The sequence below is a fragment of the Pezoporus wallicus genome, unplaced genomic scaffold (assembly GCF_028554395.1).
Source record: "Pezoporus wallicus isolate ANWC-B61680 ecotype Strahan unplaced genomic scaffold, APGP_CSIRO_Pwel_v1 contig_4758, whole genome shotgun sequence".
NCBI classification, from domain to species: domain Eukaryota; kingdom Metazoa; phylum Chordata; class Aves; order Psittaciformes; family Psittacidae; genus Pezoporus; species Pezoporus wallicus.
The window spans coordinates 190933-197751 of NW_026641872.1; positions in this window are offsets into that span (position 1 = coordinate 190933).

The window sequence follows — 6819 nt, forward strand, 5'->3', positions numbered from 1 at the left end:
TTTTTTTTTTTTCTCCCCTGTAATAGAACTGGACTTGAAGCACTTTCTTTTATTTTTATATTTTTTTTCTCCCATGTAATAGAACTGGACTTGAAGCACTTCCTTATTTAGATAAATAAGATTTCAATTAGAATAAAAATGATTTTTGCCTTTACACTTGAAGAGTAAAATGTGTTTCCTTTTTCCCCATATTAAAATTTTGAACGTAACTTATTCAGTAATGGATGTTATCCTGGATAATATACTCAGCTGAAGAAGATGAGGCACTTGGAATGGCAGAGTAGGTAGGTGGAGTTTCACTGCAGAAGTGCAAAAATCAGCATGGATCTTTAAAAAATGGGGGCCTGAGGGAGATTAAGTGGAATAAAATAATACTTCTATAATTTTTGACAGTTTTAAATAGATAACTCTCCTTTAAGTGCTAATTCAAGACAGTCTTTAGCTCCCATTTGAATTTTTGGTGGAGAAGGTGATGTCATGTTTTTCCTCCCTACATGTCAACCAGGTCCTAGCTAAAAAGAACAGAAGGGCCTTTTGGAAAAGACTCTTAAATAAGCATATTGAAACATGTATGTTTGCCAAGAATTAGAAGTGGTTAGGGGGAATAAATGAGATGAAGGAAGAACTCACTAAATCTTTTATACTTGATTGTATACACACATTACTCTTGTGTGCTGATTACACAGCAATGGAACACATTTAGAGACAAGTGTAAATGTGCAGTTTTGTCTGTGACAGTGAAAGCTGTGGGGGTTATACTCCACTTGTAAGTGGCAACTGAAAAAAGCAAATGAGAGAAGGTCAGCCACTTAGATTTTAAGGTATTTTTCATGCTTTCTGTGACACATTGACAATTGGGAAGGATACATCTCTTTCTTCCCTCTTCAGCCTTTTTTTTTTTTTTTTTGGTGGGGATGGGGGGCACAGAGTGAGTGAGCAGTTAGGATTTAAGCTCTTTCTCTTGTTATCCAATCCTAGAATCCTGACCATGGTAAAGAATAAGTTGATTAGTGTCTACTATGGCCTGCTCAGTGCATCCAAGTTGTTGGCTCTTCAAGTAATTTTTCTGTATTTTCCCATCAGTAATGCATAAGGTAGGGGCAAATAACTGACATGTATCTCTTCGTAGTTGAGCTCAATGACATATTTCTTCCAGACAAGAACTCATCTTACAATCTTTAAAGCTGTTCCGATGGTTATGGATGTCTTGTACTTGCAGTAGCTGAAAGAGTTCAAAGTTGCTTACATGGAGTTCAAAGTGGGTCAGAATGTGATGATACCATGTACAAGCTGGTTGTTTTTGTTATTGATGTCGTGCTAGTCTGGATTCCTACATTCTGTATGGAGGTGGGAAAGGGAAAGTGGCTCTTTAGAGACCAGAAATTTTTACTTTGTTGCCCACACACGAAATGCAATACAATGGAGTAGAGAAGCAGGAGGAACAATGAAGCAGATAAACCACAAAGGAGGGGGAAGAAGAGGAAAAACTTGTAATGGGAAGTGGGGGAAGAGAAATCAGAAGGAGAAAATTGTGTTTTGTGAGGTATTTTCACAGCTAAAATAATCTTTTAGATGAAGTTGTGGGTGAAGTGGTATTTAAAATAATGAGAAATTGTGTGGAAAAAATGATGAAAGAAAGAGTGAAAAGTTCTGTGTATCTGATAGTTTAGCCATGGATACTGGTGAAACAGGAAATGAGAAAGGTTAAGAAATATGACCGTGCATATCAAAAAATAGCTGTGCATCCTGAAACATATTGTACTGCAAAAAAAAACAAATAACTTGCTTTCTCCTTTGCTGCTACACTGCTGATTTTTCTTTCATCATGAATGTTTCTCTGAGACCTGCAATTGTGTTTCTGTGCATGCTCAGAACTCAAGCTCAACCTAACAGTTATGCTGCCCCTTGTTGAGCAGTTCTGCAGCTCAGAAAAAGGCAGAACAGTACATCTCTCCTTAAGGACACATTCGACAGATACAGTAAGAATATGCTGAACACAGGCTGTCAAGATGAGACCTCAAACAGTATACAGTTAATTTTTAAAACAGTGGTGATGGCTACATCATCACAGAATAAAAAGTGAAAAAGCTGAATTTAGAGAATCAATCTGAAGATTCAAGTCTGTGTCTTTCCTACCTTGAGAGTGCCTGAAGCTACATTTGCATTATGAAGTATTGCAGTAGAATTAAATGGCTGGTGCTGATGATGTTCATTCAGGAAATCCATGCTTAGAACTGGTGTTCTGTGATATAGTACTAAGGACTGAATGCCAGCTAGCATCTGGAGTGTGCTAGGTAGGCTCCAAGGGTCTACAGTTTTCTCTAAAACAAATCAACTTTTAGAATCATAGAATAGAGTTGGAAAGGACCTTAAGATCATCTAGTTCCAACCCCCCTGCCATGGGCAGGGACACCTCACACTAAACCATGTCACTCATTCTTTTTTATCTAAAAGGAACTCAGTTTGTGCCCTCTGAGATTGATCCACAGTGTGAACCAAAGTGCAGTAGGTAAAGCAGCTCAGCTCATGCAAGAAATGAGATTAATTAAAGTTCTTATCTAACTGCAGCTTTGCTCTCCAGGTTGCGTGTTTCCATCCGTCTTTGCATAGGATGATATTTGCAATATGCAGTGACTATCTGATATGTAGTAATCATTTGTAATAATCAGTCTTTCATTTTGAGCACAAATTCCAGAATTTAAATCCCAAACACACTTGCAGTACTTCTTGGAGTACCTGAGTTCCAGTGAATGATCAGGGGAGATCAGATTTTACAGATGTGTTCAACAATTTGTAGGTGAGCTACGAGAAACTTAAAATGCAGCCCACAAAATTGTTAATTTTTTTATAGTACCTTACCTTCCACAGCAAATGTCTTAAAGGAATTTAGAAAAACAACACTTACTTTGTTTTCTTTTTGAAACCCACTGCACCAAATATATTATGTCACCTAACTTGATGGCCCTTAAAGACTTTTCCTGGATTGCACCCTCAGCTGAAAAGAAGACACACATCTCGTACTTACTGGTAAAATGGTGAAAAATAAGACCTCTCCCTCAGGTCAGACAGTGAATGTTTGCAGTAGACAACTATATAGATTCCAGATATGTTTTCATTTTTTCATTTTACGGAACAACACAAATAATCCATTGAGCATGGGCACATACATTGGGATAAAAACTCTCACCAATTTCAGTGGGCATACATTCAGAACTGATGTTACTGAATGCTATTATTTCTGTATTGGAAAAAAAATGTCTAGAAATAAAGACTTTGTTCTGGTAAGCGCTTTGTATCTAGGACCCCACAGTCTAAATAAGCAAGACAAAATAATAGAAGGTACAAAGTTAAGAAAGCTTTGTAAAATAATGTAAGAAGTTAATGGCAAAGCAAAAAATAGAAAACATAGATTCTGAGTCTTAAAGCCTTTATGCTATTCATTAGAGAAATTACAGCATTGAATAGCTTGTTGCAAAGAATTGAGGAGGATGGACAAAGCAGTATAGATTAAGAGATAACTTCCTATAGCTGAAGGATGTTCACTTGAATAGGCTGATTTAATGAAGCATTAGTATCAGTGAATATATGAAATCTGTGACTGGATTAAACTGCAGTGGATTAAGACTATAAACTGTAAGGAATACAGTGATAATCTAAATGCATGACAGTTCTAACAGTCATGCTGTAGTATGTCAGTCATATTATTTAGAAAGAAGTTAAAGGAGAAAAAGAAATACATTTAAAGAAAAAGAGTGTCATACAGATTATGAGTTTAAAGACTGGTGAGCACACACACCAGCAACACCAATAATACAGAACATTGGAGCTTGCTACTGAATCTCTGTATTTGAAAACCTGTGCTTCAGTTCAGATAATTTTTATAGCTAGTTAATCACATTAATCATTCTCTGACTTTCAAAGCGGTCCAGCTGCCAACCTGTGAGATAACTCTGACCCCAGACACTAAGATACTCCTATGCAAATATTCCTAACCCTGGAGATATGCAATAAAATGCAATATCTTCTCTAATTACAACAGAAGGTCAAACTCACATCTTTTTACTTTCACACTTTGCCAGGCCTGAGAAGCAGAATTAGGTCTAGCAGTTTCTTTGTTGAAGTGTTTACCTGGGCAATACTGGCAGTTAAGAGGCACTGCCTTTTTCTGGTTTTAACTATATTTTGCCAGCATAATCTTCCTTTATCCATTTATCTCCTTAATTTATTGGCATTAGACTTCTTCTCTGTATCTCTGTACTTAGCTCTTGTAGACATGTAAGCATGTGACTCAGTAGTGAGTACGGTTAACCATTGCAGTTGCAGCATAGATTTGAAAGAGCTGAGAGCGCAACTGGCAGAAAAAAACAAGTAACAGGATCTAGTAATGAACTCAGGGATAGATGTCACAACTACAATTCCCTGACTGGCCTGGATTTTTTTAATATAAACGTTATGTAAAAAGGAGAGACAGATAGATAGGAGATGGTGTTCTGTTTGGGGAAAAAAATAATTTTTCCCCCACCCTCCAATCCTAACGTGTTTTCCTCACACAATCTAAATGTTCTGCTATATAACATTTTACAAGCATTTGGAAAAACAATTCTTAATGGTTTCATTTCCTTCTAAGATGATATTAACAACATACAGTCTGAAACTATTTTGAATATGGTTTGTTTATTTATATTTTCTATATTTTTCCTGGGGTACCCAGAAAGACCACTAAAGTGATCCCTTATTTTAGGAATTCTCATTAAACTGCTGGTATACTAGGAACATATCTGACTAGAAAATTGAGGCACCCTGAGATTTGTGACAGTTCTCCAAATAATCAGCTTGAAAAAAAATATATTTTTATTTTTGTAGAAACCGTACTGTGTTTGCATAGTAAAATATTGAAACTAAAGTGTCTGTTAGAATGCTAATTAGAGCTGCCAAGCAATTAAGGAATTGGCATGGGCTTGCAACTTTACTGAAAATTCTTTAGCTCCATTGCAGGATAATATCTGCCTTAATAATGCCTTATTTTGGGAGGAAGATTTAGAAATAGAACAGCAGAAGTATGGAACCTCCTCTATAAGTATAATCTGCTTGCATAGAACCAAGAGCTAAGCGTCAGTGACAATATTAACAGAATTACAAGACTAAATATTTTTTGTCCATCAAATTTGAAAAATCATGGCAGTCAGGAGAAGTTCCCAACGACTTGAAAAAGGGAAATATAAGCCCAGTTTTCAAGAAGGAGAAAACGGATGACCCAGGAAACTACAGACCAGTCAGTCTCACCTCTGTGCCTGGCAAAATCTTCGAGCAGATTCTCCTGGAAGGCGTGCTAAGGCACATGAAAATCAACAAGGTGCTTGGTAGCAGACAGCATGGCTTCACAAAGGGGAAATCCTGCCTGACCAACTTGGTGGCCTTCTATGACGGGGCTATGGAACTGATGGACAGGGGTAGAGCAGTTGATGTCAGCATTTAACACTGTCCTGCATGACATCCTTGTCTCTAAATTGGAGAGACATCAATTTGATAGGTGGACCACTCAGTTGATAAAAAACTGGCTGGATGGCTGCATGCAAGGAGTTGTGATCAATGGCTCAAAGTCCAGCTGGAGACCAGTAACGAGTGGTGTCCCTCAGGGATCAGTGCTGGGACCGGTCTTGTTCAACATCTTTGTTGGTGACTTGGACAGTGGGATTGAGTGCGCCCTCAGCAAATTTGTTAATGACACCAAGCTGTGTGGTTCGGTTGATACACTGGAGGGAAGGAATGCCATCCAGAGGGACCTTGACACACTTGTGAGGTGGGCTGATGCCAACCTTATGAAGTTTAACCATGCCAAGTGCAAGGTCCTACACCTGGGTCAGGACAGTCCCAGGCACAGCTACAGCTGGGCAGAGAAGAAATTCAGAGAAGGACTTGAGGGTCTTGGTCGATGAGAAACTTAACGTGAGCCGGAAGTGTGAGCTCGCAGCCCAAAAAGCCAACTGTATCCTGGGCTGCATCAAAAGGAACGTGACCAGCAGGTCAGAGGAGGTAATCCTGCCCCTCTACTCTGCCTCATGAGACCTCACTTGAGGTATTGTGTGCAGTTCTGATGTCCTCAACATAAAAAGGACATGGAACTGTTGGAACAAGTCTGGAGGAGGGCCATGAGGATGATGAGGGGGCCAGAGCACCTCCTGTGTGAAGACAGGCTGAGAAAGTTGGGCCTGTTCAGCCTGGAGAAGAGAAAGCTGCATGGAAACCTCATAGCAGCCTTTCAGTACCTGAAGGGGGCCTATTAGGATGCTGGGGAGGGACTCTTCACTAGGGACTGTAGTGATCGGAGAAGGGGTAATGGGTTCAAGCTTAAACAGGGGAAGTTTAGATTGGATATAAGGAAGAAGTTCTTTATTACTTTGTGAGGGTGGTGAGGCACTGAAATGGGTTGCCCAGGGAAGTTGTGAATGCTCCATCCCTGGCAGTGTTCAAGGCCAGGTTGGACAGATCCTTGGGTGACATTGTTTAGTGTGAGGTGTCCCTGCCCATGGCAGGGGTGTTGGAACTGGTTGATCTTAAGGTCCTTTCCAACCGTAACTATTCTATGATTCTATTTTAAATTATTCATAGATAAATTTTATATGATTTATGAATCATTTGACTTTAAAAGAGCATACAAAAGGCACCATGGATCACAACAACAAAATATTTGAGTAACAGTGCTTGTTTATAACACACCTTATGGAGATTGTCTGAGTGTTATTATGTTATACATTACTATCTCAAAACATTTTCAGAGCCCCCTTGTTAGTAATTGTGACTAGTTAATACAGGTCTTCA